General features: G+C 48.5%; 11 non-coding genes across 11 annotated transcripts; all 11 read right to left on the bottom strand.

Moving 5' to 3' along the window:
* Window positions 1–751: 751 nt before the first annotated feature.
* On the bottom strand, window positions 752–824 carry TRNAV-UAC (transfer RNA valine (anticodon UAC)). Its single transcript has one exon. It is a non-coding gene; the product is annotated as a tRNA-Val (tRNA).
* A 444-nt stretch (window positions 825–1,268) lies between these two features.
* Window positions 1,269–1,340, bottom strand: TRNAP-UGG (transfer RNA proline (anticodon UGG)). The gene has a single exon. It is a non-coding gene; the product is annotated as a tRNA-Pro (tRNA).
* Window positions 1,341–2,676: 1,336 nt separating this feature from the next.
* On the bottom strand, window positions 2,677–2,749 carry TRNAV-AAC (transfer RNA valine (anticodon AAC)). Its single transcript has one exon. It is a non-coding gene; the product is annotated as a tRNA-Val (tRNA).
* A 1,521-nt stretch (window positions 2,750–4,270) lies between these two features.
* Window positions 4,271–4,343, bottom strand: TRNAV-UAC (transfer RNA valine (anticodon UAC)). The gene has a single exon. It is a non-coding gene; the product is annotated as a tRNA-Val (tRNA).
* A 444-nt stretch (window positions 4,344–4,787) lies between these two features.
* Window positions 4,788–4,859, bottom strand: TRNAP-UGG (transfer RNA proline (anticodon UGG)). Its single transcript has one exon. It is a non-coding gene; the product is annotated as a tRNA-Pro (tRNA).
* A 1,336-nt stretch (window positions 4,860–6,195) lies between these two features.
* TRNAV-AAC (transfer RNA valine (anticodon AAC)) lies at window positions 6,196–6,268 on the bottom strand. The gene has a single exon. It is a non-coding gene; the product is annotated as a tRNA-Val (tRNA).
* A 1,521-nt stretch (window positions 6,269–7,789) lies between these two features.
* Window positions 7,790–7,862, bottom strand: TRNAV-UAC (transfer RNA valine (anticodon UAC)). Its single transcript has one exon. It is a non-coding gene; the product is annotated as a tRNA-Val (tRNA).
* A 444-nt stretch (window positions 7,863–8,306) lies between these two features.
* TRNAP-UGG (transfer RNA proline (anticodon UGG)) lies at window positions 8,307–8,378 on the bottom strand. Its single transcript has one exon. It is a non-coding gene; the product is annotated as a tRNA-Pro (tRNA).
* A 1,336-nt stretch (window positions 8,379–9,714) lies between these two features.
* Window positions 9,715–9,787, bottom strand: TRNAV-AAC (transfer RNA valine (anticodon AAC)). Its single transcript has one exon. It is a non-coding gene; the product is annotated as a tRNA-Val (tRNA).
* A 1,521-nt stretch (window positions 9,788–11,308) lies between these two features.
* On the bottom strand, window positions 11,309–11,381 carry TRNAV-UAC (transfer RNA valine (anticodon UAC)). The gene has a single exon. It is a non-coding gene; the product is annotated as a tRNA-Val (tRNA).
* Window positions 11,382–11,825: 444 nt separating this feature from the next.
* Window positions 11,826–11,897, bottom strand: TRNAP-UGG (transfer RNA proline (anticodon UGG)). The gene has a single exon. It is a non-coding gene; the product is annotated as a tRNA-Pro (tRNA).
* Window positions 11,898–12,649: the final 752 nt, after the last annotated feature.

Genomic DNA, 12,649 nt, shown 5'->3' on the forward strand with positions numbered 1-12,649 from the left:
CGCCATGGTACAAGGATGGCTGCGTGGAGGGGGAAATTGTTTTTGTTCAGGAAGGCACACCTTCCTGCACAACAGAAATCTTCAGTGGCGATATGTTCGTGCAGCACACATAGAAAGAGCAAAAATGAGGAGAAATGAAAACATTTCTGCTCGTTTCTCCACTATAACGACACCCATTGTATGGCGCTTGGATTTTGGCGCTGCCACAGATTTACAAAAACTCGTAAAACTGGAGCAGCATCAAAATGCTATGGTGTTGCAGTGGCCCACCCAGAGCAACGCCCATTGCACGCCCCTTCCAGGGAAAGGGCTGCGTGTGAAGGGGCCGTATTTACAAGGTGGTGTTAAGCCACAAAACGTGGTTGAACGGCGTCTTGTAAATACAGCACAGTACATAGTGCCACCGGGGCGTCACTAAAGATGATGTGCCGGTGGCGATAGGGCCTTGTAAGTCTGGCCCTTTCTTTGCTCAAGGTGTATGTTCTTGGTGAAGGTAGGAAAGCCATTTTCGCTCTCATACCTTCCTTCCTTGGCTGGCTTGACCACAGTAGGCCCAGGCTTCAATGGAAAGGTCAAAAAGGGAGCAACTGACTGCCGTAAGGTGTATCGTCTTCTCTTGGTGAGTTGAGACCGATGCCCTTGGAGCGTAGTACCTCACGATGGTGAGGGATAGACACAGCCTCTTTAATTTCAATTTACCTGTCAGGTGAGGTGGTAAATGCAAATAATGTGATAAAGCACAGCAACTTGCTGTTTCTGCCTGGCCTCGAACCAGGGACCTTTCGCGTGTAAGGCGAACGTGATAACCACTACACTACAGAAACAGACATGCCTGCTTATTTGCTTCATGTGGCTATGCATTGGACTGGAACCACTGCACTGGAAACAGACACACCTGCTTTCTTTATGTGGCTATGCTTTGGACTGGAATGCAAGGACTAAGGGACAATATTCATGACGCTCAAAGCTGAGCCTTTCTGACAGGATCTCTTCCTTTGGAAGAAAGGAACTGGGATCACTTTCATTCCAAGAGGTGATTTCAAAACCAGCCCTGCAATTACTTTGGAGAAGCACTGTGCATTTCATGTTCCAACGAGAAGTGCTGCTCCAACACAAAAAAGCAGTTAGAAAGAAATCCCGCACTCCTTCATCATGCCGAACTGCCTCGACACCAGTAGAAAGCATGCAATGCATTCCACCATGGCATCTTACAAGAGTGGAAAGCAGAAATACTCCTGTTTAAAAACAGATCGAACCTATGAAGGCACGGGCTCGTCCGGGATTTGAACCCGGGACCTCTCACACCCAAAGCGAGAATCATACCCCTAGACCAACGAGCCTGCTGCTGCAAAAGCCTTTCAAACATCTTCTGAAGTGTCTTTGTGAAAAAGCAGGGCCACTTGGAGACTCTCCTTCTAAGCGTGCCATAGCAATTGATGTTTTGTGCCAAGGGGTTTTTTTTTGCCTCTAGCAAGGCAAGAGGTAGTCAAGAAGCCCTATGCTAGCAAGCTGAACTGTGGCGCTGATGAGAAAAGCAGACCCTTTCTGGTAGTTGTACGCCTCCGCAGGACCTGGGCCCTTGCACCGTAGACTTCCAGACCAGAAGCACTGAAGGGCCTGCCATCTCTTGCGCCTGAGCCAGAGGAGCATGCCTCTTGTATTCAAGCACAATTGCTCGCTCAGTGCTCGATCAGGCGAGATTTATATGAGTGCCTCACAGGCCTGAAACACTCACCTGGGAGACGCGGGGTGGCTGAATTCCCAGAATGGCCTTCGATAGGAAAATCACCTCCTTTCCTCCCGACTCATTTCAGAATTGGGTGAAAATCGCAAGACAGTGTTCAGGGGTGCATGGGTACTGCCTACTCCCAGCTGCCTCTCTGTCTTCTTCATGTTAATTTCAAGTCACAAGGAGGGACCATTGCCATTCTGCTCCGCCCACCTAACCAGGAAACCCAGGTTGAGCTTGTCTGCCTGTTGTTGTTGCAGGGGCAGTGCCTTCTCTGCCCAAAAGTGGCAGGAGAGCCTCACTTCAAACGATGGAATCAACTGCTTAAGTAGAAACCAGCATGGTAGTTACAGTGATAAGGTGCAGCTCTAACAGAAGGCGTGACTGAGATGCCCCTTCCAGAAATACATGGAATGCTGATTGAGGGCCCAGCCGGAGGGTTGGTGGATTTCTTTTCATATGCTACAGCAGCTTGCAAAGATAGTGTTGTGGGGAGCTGGCTGTGCAAGCAGAGGAAGATTTAAGGGCAGAAAATAGACCTATCAGAAGTGCGATATGAACCCACAACTACATGAGCAAACCAGGATGCTTAGCTTAACTGAAGATCAAGCTCTCTTGAGGCTGCCGCCTTAGACCACTCGGCCATCCTGACAGCTGAGTCTGTGTTTAGGTCTGACTCCTCAGTCTGCACTTGTCGATGCTGCCGCTTGCAATGTTCCTATCAAGGTGACAGGTTTAAAGGCCCCACAATATAACATGGCCAAGAAAAAAAAAAGTAAAAAACAGAATAAGAAACCAGGCACATGCACGACTACGCAAAGATGCAGATAACTTTTTACCGGCCTGCAATAGTAATACAAGTTTTACACAGGTCACAAGTTTTTAAAGGCCATCCCTGAGTGAGACTAAGCTTTTAGGGAGCAAACACAAAAGCAGACACTGCCCATTGTTTCTGCCCGGTCTCGAACCGGGGACCTTTCGCGTGTTAGGCGAACGTGATAACCACTACACTACAGAAACAAGCATGAGGGCTTGACTGAAGGAGCAAAATTCCCCTCATATGTTTGCCCGATTGCCTCTATACTTGATCAGCAGTTGCTCGCAAAGCGAGGAGTAAGTGTGAAAATTGCAGCGTTGTCAGCCAGCAAGCGTACACTCAGATGTACTGAAAAGTCACAGCTGCGGGTAGAGACAAATATCTGATGCCTAAATGCCTGAAACCAGAGCCTGTGAAAGCATCACACAGAGCACACTGAAAGCAAGCAGGAAGGAAGCCAAGGCATGGTGATCCTTTTTTTCTCCTGAGGCTAAAAATATTTTGCACAACAATGCTTTGAGTGGAATGAGGAATCTTCAAGCTTTGTGTATTTTGAGTAAAATTTGTGTGTTTTCTGCTAAAAAGGGTGTGTTGGGGATTTGGACCCGGACACCAACGAGCGAGGGCACAGAAGCACCACTGCTCAGACCCTGCTCCTAGGGTTGAGGGCAGAGAGTGGGCGAATACATCGCAAGGCAAGAAAATGCACATGGTTCTCTCTTCTGCAATATGACTAGAGTCATTTCCATGGTCGTCATCGAACATGACATAAAACGCCTCTATCCTTTAGACCTTTTGGCCCATAATTACAAGAGGATGACTGAGTGAGACGCTCTGCCAAATTTGGCAGCCTCGCACTCAGTCATTTTCAAAATGCAGGGAAGCGCCGTATTTAGTAGAATACAGCGCACCCCTGTGCTTCCCTCTGCGCCAGCTCTAAATTAGCTGCCGAGCACCAACGCAGCCATCCTTGCGCCATGGTACAAGGATGGCTGCGTGGAGGGGGAAATTGTTTTTGTTCAGGAAGGCACACCTTCCTGCACAACAGAAATCTTCAGTGGCGATATGTTCGTGCAGCACACATAGAAAGAGCAAAAATGAGGAGAAATGAAAACATTTCTGCTCGTTTCTCCACTATAACGACACCCATTGTATGGCGCTTGGATTTTGGCGCTGCCACAGATTTACAAAAACTCGTAAAACTGGAGCAGCATCAAAATGCTATGGTGTTGCAGTGGCCCACCCAGAGCAACGCCCATTGCACGCCCCTTCCAGGGAAAGGGCTGCGTGTGAAGGGGCCGTATTTACAAGGTGGTGTTAAGCCACAAAACGTGGTTGAACGGCGTCTTGTAAATACGGCACAGTACATAGTGCCACCGGGGCGTCACTAAAGATGATGTGCCGGTGGCGATAGGGCCTTGTAAGTCTGGCCCTTTCTTTGCTCAAGGTGTATGTTCTTGGTGAAGGTAGGAAAGCCATTTTCGCTCTCATACCTTCCTTCCTTGGCTGGCTTGACCACAGTAGGCCCAGGCTTCAATGGAAAGGTCAAAAAGGGAGCAACTGACTGCCGTAAGGTGTATCGTCTTCTCTTGGTGAGTTGAGACCGATGCCCTTGGAGCGTAGTACCTCACGATGGTGAGGGATAGACACAGCCTCTTTAATTTCAATTTACCTGTCAGGTGAGGTGGTAAATGCAAATAATGTGATAAAGCACAGCAACTTGCTGTTTCTGCCTGGCCTCGAACCAGGGACCTTTCGCGTGTAAGGCGAACGTGATAACCACTACACTACAGAAACAGACATGCCTGCTTATTTGCTTCATGTGGCTATGCATTGGACTGGAACCACTGCACTGGAAACAGACACACCTGCTTTCTTTATGTGGCTATGCTTTGGACTGGAATGCAAGGACTAAGGGACAATATTCATGACGCTCAAAGCTGAGCCTTTCTGACAGGATCTCTTCCTTTGGAAGAAAGGAACTGGGATCACTTTCATTCCAAGAGGTGATTTCAAAACCAGCCCTGCAATTACTTTGGAGAAGCACTGTGCATTTCATGTTCCAACGAGAAGTGCTGCTCCAACACAAAAAAGCAGTTAGAAAGAAATCCCGCACTCCTTCATCATGCCGAACTGCCTCGACACCAGTAGAAAGCATGCAATGCATTCCACCATGGCATCTTACAAGAGTGGAAAGCAGAAATACTCCTGTTTAAAAACAGATCGAACCTATGAAGGCACGGGCTCGTCCGGGATTTGAACCCGGGACCTCTCACACCCAAAGCGAGAATCATACCCCTAGACCAACGAGCCTGCTGCTGCAAAAGCCTTTCAAACATCTTCTGAAGTGTCTTTGTGAAAAAGCAGGGCCACTTGGAGACTCTCCTTCTAAGCGTGCCATAGCAATTGATGTTTTGTGCCAAGGGTTTTTTTTTTGCCTCTAGCAAGGCAAGAGGTAGTCAAGAAGCCCTATGCTAGCAAGCTGAACTGTGGCGCTGATGAGAAAAGCAGACCCTTTCTGGTAGTTGTACGCCTCCGCAGGACCTGGGCCCTTGCACCGTAGACTTCCAGACCAGAAGCACTGAAGGGCCTGCCATCTCTTGCGCCTGAGCCAGAGGAGCATGCCTCTTGTATTCAAGCACAATTGCTCGCTCAGTGCTCGATTAGGCGAGATTTATATGAGTGCCTCACAGGCCTGAAACACTCACCTGGGAGACGCGGGGTGGCTGAATTCCCAGAATGGCCTTCGATAGGAAAATCACCTCCTTTCCTCCCGACTCATTTCAGAATTGGGTGAAAATCGCAAGACAGTGTTCAGGGGTGCATGGGTACTGCCTACTCCCAGCTGCCTCTCTGTCTTCTTCATGTTAATTTCAAGTCACAAGGAGGGACCATTGCCATTCTGCTCCGCCCACCTAACCAGGAAACCCAGGTTGAGCTTGTCTGCCTGTTGTTGTTGCAGGGGCAGTGCCTTCTCTGCCCAAAAGTGGCAGGAGAGCCTCACTTCAAACGATGGAATCAACTGCTTAAGTAGAAACCAGCATGGTAGTTACAGTGATAAGGTGCAGCTCTAACAGAAGGCGTGACTGAGATGCCCCTTCCAGAAATACATGGAATGCTGATTGAGGGCCCAGCCGGAGGGTTGGTGGATTTCTTTTCATATGCTACAGCAGCTTGCAAAGATAGTGTTGTGGGGAGCTGGCTGTGCAAGCAGAGGAAGATTTAAGGGCAGAAAATAGACCTATCAGAAGTGCGATATGAACCCACAACTACATGAGCAAACCAGGATGCTTAGCTTAACTGAAGATCAAGCTCTCTTGAGGCTGCCGCCTTAGACCACTCGGCCATCCTGACAGCTGAGTCTGTGTTTAGGTCTGACTCCTCAGTCTGCACTTGTCGATGCTGCCGCTTGCAATGTTCCTATCAAGGTGACAGGTTTAAAGGCCCCACAATATAACATGGCCAAGAAAAAAAAAATTAAAAAACAGAATAAGAAACCAGGCACATGCACGACTACGCAAAGATGCAGATAACTTTTTACCGGCCTGCAATAGTAATACAAGTTTTACACAGGTCACAAGTTTTTAAAGGCCATCCCTGAGTGAGACTAAGCTTTTAGGGAGCAAACACAAAAGCAGACACTGCCCATTGTTTCTGCCCGGTCTCGAACCAGGGACCTTTCGCGTGTTAGGCAAACGTGATAACCACTACACTACAGAAACAAGCATGAGGGCTTGACTGAAGGAGCAAAATTCCCCTCATATGTTTGCCCGATTGCCTCTATACTTGATCAGCAGTGGCTCGCAAAGCGAGGAGTAAGTGTGAAAATTGCAGCGTTGTCAGCCAGCAAGCGTACACTCAGATGTACTGAAAAGTCACAGCTGCGGGTAGAGACAAATATCTGATGCCTAAATGCCTGAAACCAGAGCCTGTGAAAGCATCACACAGAGCACACTGAAAGCAAGCAGGAAGGAAGCCAAGGCATGGTGATCCTTTTTTTCTCCTGAGGCTAAAAATATTTTGCACAACAATGCTTTGAGTGGAATGAGGAATCTTCAAGCTTTGTGTATTTTGAGTAAAATTTGTGTGTTTTCTGCTAAAAAGGGTGTGTTGGGGATTTGGACCCGGATACCAACGAGCGAGGGCACAGAAGCACCACTGCTCAGACCCTGCTCCTAGGGTTGAGGGCAGAGAGTGGGCGAATACATCGCAAGGCAAGAAAATGCACATGGTTCTCTCTTCTGCAATATGACTAGAGTCATTTCCATGGTCGTCATCGAACATGACATAAAACGCCTCTATCCTTTAGACCTTTTGGCCCATAATTACAAGAGGATGACTGAGTGAGACGCTCTGCCAAATTTGGCAGCCTCGCACTCAGTCATTTTCAAAATGCAGGGAAGCGCCGTATTTAGTAGAATACAGCGCACCCCTGTGCTTCCCTCTGCGCCAGCTCTAAATTAGCTGCCGAGCACCAACGCAGCCATCCTTGCGCCATGGTACAAGGATGGCTGCGTGGAGGGGGAAATTGTTTTTGTTCAGGAAGGCACACCTTCCTGCACAACAGAAATCTTCAGTGGCGATATGTTCGTGCAGCACACATAGAAAGAGCAAAAATGAGGAGAAATGAAAACATTTCTGCTCGTTTCTCCACTATAACGACACCCATTGTATGGCGCTTGGATTTTGGCGCTGCCACAGATTTACAAAAACTCGTAAAACTGGAGCAGCATCAAAATGCTATGGTGTTGCAGTGGCCCACCCAGAGCAACGCCCATTGCACGCCCCTTCCAGGGAAAGGGCTGCGTGTGAAGGGGCCGTATTTACAAGGTGGTGTTAAGCCACAAAACGTGGTTGAACGGCGTCTTGTAAATACGGCACAGTACATAGTGCCACCGGGGCGTCACTAAAGATGATGTGCCGGTGGCGATAGGGCCTTGTAAGTCTGGCCCTTTCTTTGCTCAAGGTGTATGTTCTTGGTGAAGGTAGGAAAGCCATTTTCGCTCTCATACCTTCCTTCCTTGGCTGGCTTGACCACAGTAGGCCCAGGCTTCAATGGAAAGGTCAAAAAGGGAGCAACTGACTGCCGTAAGGTGTATCGTCTTCTCTTGGTGAGTTGAGACCGATGCCCTTGGAGCGTAGTACCTCACGATGGTGAGGGATAGACACAGCCTCTTTAATTTCAATTTACCTGTCAGGTGAGGTGGTAAATGCAAATAATGTGATAAAGCACAGCAACTTGCTGTTTCTGCCTGGCCTCGAACCAGGGACCTTTCGCGTGTAAGGCGAACGTGATAACCACTACACTACAGAAACAGACATGCCTGCTTATTTGCTTCATGTGGCTATGCATTGGACTGGAACCACTGCACTGGAAACAGACACACCTGCTTTCTTTATGTGGCTATGCTTTGGACTGGAATGCAAGGACTAAGGGACAATATTCATGACGCTCAAAGCTGAGCCTTTCTGACAGGATCTCTTCCTTTGGAAGAAAGGAACTGGGATCACTTTCATTCCAAGAGGTGATTTCAAAACCAGCCCTGCAATTACTTTGGAGAAGCACTGTGCATTTCATGTTCCAACGAGAAGTGCTGCTCCAACACAAAAAAGCAGTTAGAAAGAAATCCCGCACTCCTTCATCATGCCGAACTGCCTCGACACCAGTAGAAAGCATGCAATGCATTCCACCATGGCATCTTACAAGAGTGGAAAGCAGAAATACTCCTGTTTAAAAACAGATCGAACCTATGAAGGCACGGGCTCGTCCGGGATTTGAACCCGGGACCTCTCACACCCAAAGCGAGAATCATACCCCTAGACCAACGAGCCTGCTGCTGCAAAAGCCTTTCAAACATCTTCTGAAGTGTCTTTGTGAAAAAGCAGGGCCACTTGGAGACTCTCCTTCTAAGCGTGCCATAGCAATTGATGTTTTGTGCCAAGGGTTTTTTTTTTGCCTCTAGCAAGGCAAGAGGTAGTCAAGAAGCCCTATGCTAGCAAGCTGAACTGTGGCGCTGATGAGAAAAGCAGACCCTTTCTGGTAGTTGTACGCCTCCGCAGGACCTGGGCCCTTGCACCGTAGACTTCCAGACCAGAAGCACTGAAGGGCCTGCCATCTCTTGCGCCTGAGCCAGAGGAGCATGCCTCTTGTATTCAAGCACAATTGCTCGCTCAGTGCTCGATCAGGCGAGATTTATATGAGTGCCTCACAGGCCTGAAACACTCACCTGGGAGACGCGGGGTGGCTGAATTCCCAGAATGGCCTTCGATAGGAAAATCACCTCCTTTCCTCCCGACTCATTTCAGAATTGGGTGAAAATCGCAAGACAGTGTTCAGGGGTGCATGGGTACTGCCTACTCCCAGCTGCCTCTCTGTCTTCTTCATGTTAATTTCAAGTCACAAGGAGGGACCATTGCCATTCTGCTCCGCCCACCTAACCAGGAAACCCAGGTTGAGCTTGTCTGCCTGTTGTTGTTGCAGGGGCAGTGCCTTCTCTGCCCAAAAGTGGCAGGAGAGCCTCACTTCAAACGATGGAATCAACTGCTTAAGTAGAAACCAGCATGGTAGTTACAGTGATAAGGTGCAGCTCTAACAGAAGGCGTGACTGAGATGCCCCTTCCAGAAATACATGGAATGCTGATTGAGGGCCCAGCCGGAGGGTTGGTGGATTTCTTTTCATATGCTACAGCAGCTTGCAAAGATAGTGTTGTGGGGAGCTGGCTGTGCAAGCAGAGGAAGATTTAAGGGCAGAAAATAGACCTATCAGAAGTGCGATATGAACCCACAACTACATGAGCAAACCAGGATGCTTAGCTTAACTGAAGATCAAGCTCTCTTGAGGCTGCCGCCTTAGACCACTCGGCCATCCTGACAGCTGAGTCTGTGTTTAGGTCTGACTCCTCAGTCTGCACTTGTCGATGCTGCCGCTTGCAATGTTCCTATCAAGGTGACAGGTTTAAAGGCCCCACAATATAACATGGCCAAGAAAAAAAAAAGTAAAAAACAGAATAAGAAACCAGGCACATGCACGACTACGCAAAGATGCAGATAACTTTTTACCGGCCTGCAATAGTAATACAAGTTTTACACAGGTCACAAGTTTTTAAAGGCCATCCCTGAGTGAGACTAAGCTTTTAGGGAGCAAACACAAAAGCAGACACTGCCCATTGTTTCTGCCCGGTCTCGAACCGGGGACCTTTCGCGTGTTAGGCGAACGTGATAACCACTACACTACAGAAACAAGCATGAGGGCTTGACTGAAGGAGCAAAATTCCCCTCATATGTTTGCCCGATTGCCTCTATACTTGATCAGCAGTTGCTCGCAAAGCGAGGAGTAAGTGTGAAAATTGCAGCGTTGTCAGCCAGCAAGCGTACACTCAGATGTACTGAAAAGTCACAGCTGCGGGTAGAGACAAATATCTGATGCCTAAATGCCTGAAACCAGAGCCTGTGAAAGCATCACACAGAGCACACTGAAAGCAAGCAGGAAGGAAGCCAAGGCATGGTGATCCTTTTTTTCTCCTGAGGCTAAAAATATTTTGCACAACAATGCTTTGAGTGGAATGAGGAATCTTCAAGCTTTGTGTATTTTGAGTAAAATTTGTGTGTTTTCTGCTAAAAAGGGTGTGTTGGGGATTTGGACCCGGACACCAACGAGCGAGGGCACAGAAGCACCACTGCTCAGACCCTGCTCCTAGGGTTGAGGGCAGAGAGTGGGCGAATACATCGCAAGGCAAGAAAATGCACATGGTTCTCTCTTCTGCAATATGACTAGAGTCATTTCCATGGTCGTCATCGAACATGACATAAAACGCCTCTATCCTTTAGACCTTTTGGCCCATAATTACAAGAGGATGACTGAGTGAGACGCTCTGCCAAATTTGGCAGCCTCGCACTCAGTCATTTTCAAAATGCAGGGAAGCGCCGTATTTAGTAGAATACAGCGCACCCCTGTGCTTCCCTCTGCGCCAGCTCTAAATTAGCTGCCGAGCACCAACGCAGCCATCCTTGCGCCATGGTACAAGGATGGCTGCGTGGAGGGGGAAATTGTTTTTGTTCAGGAAGGCACACCTTCCTGCACAACAGAAATCTTCAGTGGCGATATGTTCGTGCAGCACACATAGAAAGAGCAAAAATGAGGAGAAATGAAAACATTTCTGCTCGTTTCTCCACTATAACGACACCCATTGTATGGCGCTTGGATTTTGGCGCTGCCACAGATTTACAAAAACTCGTAAAACTGGAGCAGCATCAAAATGCTATGGTGTTGCAGTGGCCCACCCAGAGCAACGCCCATTGCACGCCCCTTCCAGGGAAAGGGCTGCGTGTGAAGGGGCCGTATTTACAAGGTGGTGTTAAGCCACAAAACGTGGTTGAACGGCGTCTTGTAAATACGGCACAGTACATAGTGCCACCGGGGCGTCACTAAAGATGATGTGCCGGTGGCGATAGGGCCTTGTAAGTCTGGCCCTTTCTTTGCTCAAGGTGTATGTTCTTGGTGAAGGTAGGAAAGCCATTTTCGCTCTCATACCTTCCTTCCTTGGCTGGCTTGACCACAGTAGGCCCAGGCTTCAATGGAAAGGTCAAAAAGGGAGCAACTGACTGCCGTAAGGTGTATCGTCTTCTCTTGGTGAGTTGAGACCGATGCCCTTGGAGCGTAGTACCTCACGATGGTGAGGGATAGACACAGCCTCTTTAATTTCAATTTACCTGTCAGGTGAGGTGGTAAATGCAAATAATGTGATAAAGCACAGCAACTTGCTGTTTCTGCCTGGCCTCGAACCAGGGACCTTTCGCGTGTAAGGCGAACGTGATAACCACTACACTACAGAAACAGACATGCCTGCTTATTTGCTTCATGTGGCTATGCATTGGACTGGAACCACTGCACTGGAAACAGACACACCTGCTTTCTTTATGTGGCTATGCTTTGGACTGGAATGCAAGGACTAAGGGACAATATTCATGACGCTCAAAGCTGAGCCTTTCTGACAGGATCTCTTCCTTTGGAAGAAAGGAACTGGGATCACTTTCATTCCAAGAGGTGATTTCAAAACCAGCCCTGCAATTACTTTGGAGAAGCACTGTGCATTTCATGTTCCAACGAGAAGTGCTGCTCCAACACAAAAAAGCAGTTAGAAAGAAATCCCGCACTCCTTCATCATGCCGAACTGCCTCGACACCAGTAGAAAGCATGCAATGCATTCCACCATGGCATCTTACAAGAGTGGAAAGCAGAAATACTCCTGTTTAAAAACAGATCGAACCTATGAAGGCACGGGCTCGTCCGGGATTTGAACCCGGGACCTCTCACACCCAAAGCGAGAATCATACCCCTAGACCAACGAGCCTGCTGCTGCAAAAGCCTTTCAAACATCTTCTGAAGTGTCTTTGTGAAAAAGCAGGGCCACTTGGAGACTCTCCTTCTAAGCGTGCCATAGCAATTGATGTTTTGTGCCAAGGGTTTTTTTTTTGCCTCTAGCAAGGCAAGAGGTAGTCAAGAAGCCCTATGCTAGCAAGCTGAACTGTGGCGCTGATGAGAAAAGCAGACCCTTTCTGGTAGTTGTACGCCTCCGCAGTACCTGGGCCCTTGCACCGTAGACTTCCAGACCAGAAGCACTGAAGGGCCTGCCATCTCTTGCGCCTGAGCCAGAGGAGCATGCCTCTTGTATTCAAGCACAATTGCTCGCTCAGTGCTCGATCAGGCTTGATCAGGCGAGATTTATATGAGTGCCTCACAGGCCTGAAACACTCACCTGGGAGACGCGGGGTGGCTGAATTCCCAGAATGGCCTTCAATAGGAAAATCACCTCCTTTCCTCCCGACTCATTTCAGAATTGGGTGAAAATCGCAAGACAGTGTTCAGGGGTGCATGGGTACTGCCTACTCCCAGCTGCCTCTCTGTCTTCTTCATGTTAATTTCAAGTCACAAGGAGGGACCATTGCCATTCTGCTCCGCCCACCTAACCAGGAAACCCAGGTTGAGCTTGTCTGCCTGTTGTTGTTGCAGGGGCAGTGCCTTCTCTGCCCAAAAGTGGCAGGAGAGCCTCACTTCAAACGATGGAATCAACTGCTTAAGTAGAAACCAGCATGGTAGTTACAG

The sequence above is a fragment of the Pleurodeles waltl genome, chromosome 10, assembly GCF_031143425.1.
Source record: "Pleurodeles waltl isolate 20211129_DDA chromosome 10, aPleWal1.hap1.20221129, whole genome shotgun sequence".
NCBI classification, from domain to species: Eukaryota; Metazoa; Chordata; class Amphibia; order Caudata; family Salamandridae; genus Pleurodeles; species Pleurodeles waltl.